The 4,005-nt window shown below is 44.4% G+C and overlaps 1 long non-coding RNA gene across 1 annotated transcript; it reads right to left on the reverse strand.

Moving 5' to 3' along the window:
• Positions 1-529: 529 nt before the first annotated feature.
• Positions 530-3,592, reverse strand: LOC142471346 (uncharacterized). Its single transcript, XR_012789414.1, has 3 exons — positions 3,510-3,592; positions 2,655-2,733; positions 530-1,736 (listed from the first exon to the last, which is right to left on the reverse strand). It is a non-coding gene; the product is annotated as an uncharacterized LOC142471346 (long non-coding RNA).
• Positions 3,593-4,005: the final 413 nt, after the last annotated feature.

Below are 4,005 nucleotides of genomic sequence, written 5' to 3' on the forward strand. Positions count from 1 at the left end.
TGCATGTCTTAGGCAGGTCTGCAACCCCACCTTTTGCTACAAAAAGTGGCACTGTGTGCTCATTTGCATGTCATTTCCCAGAATCCCTTGCTGCAGTGGAAGTGCTGTGTGCTGGGTGATAATGGGGAAAGGCGGGGTTGCAGACCTGCCTAAGACATGCATATGAGCATACAGTTGTATTTCCATTTGTATAAATATATATATATATATATATATATATATATTATTATATATATATACAAAATATATATAACAGACAGACAGGCAGGTAGACAGGTAGGTAGATAGATAGATATGTATAGTTATGTAACTGATGTATGAAAGGCACGTTGGTAAAGTTTGGCCATCCATTACTGGACTTGTCTCTTTAACATTGTATGAACATGTACTCCTTACTATAAGATAAGTATGCAATGAATAGTTTGTTGAATCAAGTTAGAAAGGTTACTGTATGTATGTATTTTTCACACGAACAACGTTGTATATTTTTGACACAATAAGAACAAACAAAGTACATTGACACTTCAAATATTTATTGATTTTCAGACAGCCATGTTTGAGAGTGAGTCAATGGGCGTTGCGTTGAAGGTGTGCGCCGGGGGCCGTGTGCGAGCTCTGCCACGAACATGTAACATTATGGGCCGCACTATTGCAGTTTCTGATACCATTGGCAGTGGCAAAGCTTGAGATGGGGGTGCTGTTGGCAGTGGCAAAGCTTGAGATGGCGGTGCTGTTGGCAGTGGCAAAGCTTGAGATGGGGGTGCTGTGGGCAAAGCTTGAGATAGGGGTGCTGTTGGCAATGACAAAGCTTGAGATGGGGGTGCTGTGGGCAAAGCTTGATATGGGGGTGCTGTTGGCAGTGGCAAAGCTTGAGATGGGGGTGCTGTTGGCAGTGGCAAAGCTTGAGATGGGGGTGCTGTTGGCAGTGGCAAAGCTTGAGATGGGGGTGCTGTGGGCAAAGCTTGAGATGGGGGTGCTGTTGGCAATGACAAAGCTTGAGATGGGGGTGCTGTTTGCAGTGGCATAGCTTGAGATGGGGTGCCAAGGGTGATGTCACTGCCATGTCTGTATATGGCTGTGTAGGTGCTGTAGCAGATACATTATCACTTCCCTTCATTGTGTTCCCTTGACTCGTCTTTTTCCATGTACCCAGCACAGGGCACCAGTATTTGCGTAACACTTTCCTCTTACTTGTTCCTAGCTTCTTCTTGTTTTGGTTGCAGGAGAAGCAGGCGATAATGGGGCTGGAGCAGAGGCCATCGATGTTGCAGGAGAAGCAGGCAATAATGGTGCCTGAAATTATGGCAATGATGTTGTCTGGGAGGAGGACAATGGTGGCGGAAAGTGGGGCATCGAACAAGGCGGAGAAAAAATCCCAAATTCACTGAAAGATGGAGAGGAGGCAGGATCCTGTCGTCTAGACATTGGTGCACAGGCCCGTAGCTCGTCCTGTTTTATCAGACCGGAGGCTATGGATTGTAATGATGAATTATGCAAGTCAAATGCAGTACCATTCCTGTTCAAAATTACTTTGATGCTGACCAGCTCCGAAAGATTTGCTGTTGCACACCCATCATTTGTTGGTGACGGGATGTGTGGGACTCCAAAAAGCGCACTTCAGATTGCTGTAGCGACGCTGAATTAGGCTGCTGGACGCGAGCAAGTTGTGTACGGGTTAATCGTGGACACTGAAGTCGATGGCGACTGTGAAGCTGCCAAGACAGGAGACGTGGTCTCTGTTTCAAAGAAATGAGGACAACATGAATAGATTGGCACACCGTTACTAACGGTCACATCATTTGGAGTTACAGTGCATGATGATTTCATTCTCACTAACGCCTCCAGTGCGGACATCAGTCCTTTCATTAAATCGGTGCTGGTCAGCTGTGCATGAATAATGGGATTGAATTGAAATGGTGATATGGAGATGTACCTATAGATGGCACAGAGAAGTCCCTATTGAGTGGCGCAGAGCAGACCCTTATGGTATAATATGGTCAGGACAATTGTTACACTCCCTTGGCAGCACGCTTTCACCAACAAGGGGTTTCAGCGAGGTCTCTCTCTAATGAATTGAAATGGTACCTATAGAGTGGGCATTCAGCAGACCATATAATTTGGTGACTCACAAGTAAAGTTGTTTGAACAAATTCACAACACCATGTATTGTTCACTACAACATCAGCTGTATCATTTTGTGTGATTTGTACATAGTTGCTGTCATTCCCACCTTTAAGTGTCCCCTAGTGATTTGAAGCGTGGGGCACGCATGTTCCGCCGTGCGATCGCGCGGCACTTGTTGGCTGCGGTTAGACAGCCGTCCATAGACCACGCGTGTTCACGCCAGGGAGCTGGCTGATCGGGGGGAAAGACTAGCAAAAGTATGTTTTCGCACTGTTACACGTTCCGGATCAGACACACTATAGACAGTGTGTACAGTATATATATGAAAGTTGCACATGTTATTCAATTCAAATAAAACATTTATTCTCACAACATGGCTGTTTTTTAAATGTGTAAATATTATGATATTATATCGATTCAATAAATCCACACACACACCACGAACCCGTACACACAAAAAGTGTGCTTCACGAGCCCGAGCGTTCACACACAGAAGGTGACACATTATTGTTAGACTTTTCAGGGCTCACCTTGATTAGGTAATGGTGATAAAACCACAGATGCAGGTGATGAGACCGCAGATGCATGAGACCGCAGATCCATGAGACACTATGTACAGTTTATAGAAGAATGTCGAAAATGATGTGCAAGTTAGCTAAACCTTAAATAAGAATATCCATGTAACTAAATACTCATTATGTACACTGGCGACACACTTTATTCGAGCTCGGCTAGTCCCACGAATTCGGGTATACCCGGGTGTATTGAGGTTTGTGACTGTTTTCTGCCCGAGTGCATTGGGTTATTTTCCAGGCAGGGATTGAAGCATTTTATTCCCACTGGCTGCAATACTGCACAGTATATATATATATATATACTGCATTACAATTCATGAATTTATGCCATCTGGTAGACACGCGAAGCATTGCAGCCTATTAAATCCTAATCATTATCATTTAACAGATCAGCCGCCCGTCAGCCAGGCATGAACCCAGGCTGGGAAGGCAAACGCAACGGGGCTTGTCAGAGGTGAGGAGCGGCGCATTCCAGGTATCTGCCAGGTACATACTGGGTATTTGCTCGAATAAAGTGTGTCGGTGCAGTATATATGTGACTTTTCATCAGATCAACAGCAGCTGTATCTGCTACCTACCAATTAGATTTTAAAAATTGGCCACATCCATTTGGTAATACATAGTATGTGCATGCATAAACTTATGAAGGGGTGTGTATTAGTTTATGTCGACTCCCAGTTTATGTACTAACTTCATATACTGTACATTGGTAACATGTGAACATGTTATGAATAAATATTTTAACACAATTTGACAAGAATGAGTGTAGTTGGAGAATAGTTTGCTACATGTCAAATTACATTTACTGACCTGGGGGAAACCGCTGGTCGCACACACCAATATCATGATCCCCGGCAAACCCTCAACCAAAATGGGGTTAAGTATTTGAGCAAGAGGGTAGTGGTGTAGATAGAGCACAGCTTCCAGACTCCCTGCAATGTGAGGCAGGGAAAACAAAACCAGGCCACTCCGCAGTAGTTTCAAATTTGTATTAGCCAACTAACACATACAGGGAAAAAAGGGGACAAATAGAACGCACCTACGCGTTTCGTACAAAGGTACTTTATCAACCTTGATAAAGTACCTTTGTACGAAACGCGTAGGTGCGTTCTATTTGTCCCCTTTTTTCCCTGTATGTGTTAGTTGGCTAATACAAATTTGAAACTACTGCGGAGTGGCCTGGTTTTGTTTTCCCTGCCTCACATTGCAGGGAGTCTGGAAGCTGTGCTCTATCTACACCACTACCCTCTTGAATTCACCTATGGATGGACTGCACGCTACTGATCCTGAGAGTGCCCCCTGAAGG

Source organism: Ascaphus truei, chromosome 20, assembly GCF_040206685.1.
Source record: "Ascaphus truei isolate aAscTru1 chromosome 20, aAscTru1.hap1, whole genome shotgun sequence".
Taxonomy (NCBI): Eukaryota; Metazoa; Chordata; class Amphibia; order Anura; family Ascaphidae; genus Ascaphus; species Ascaphus truei.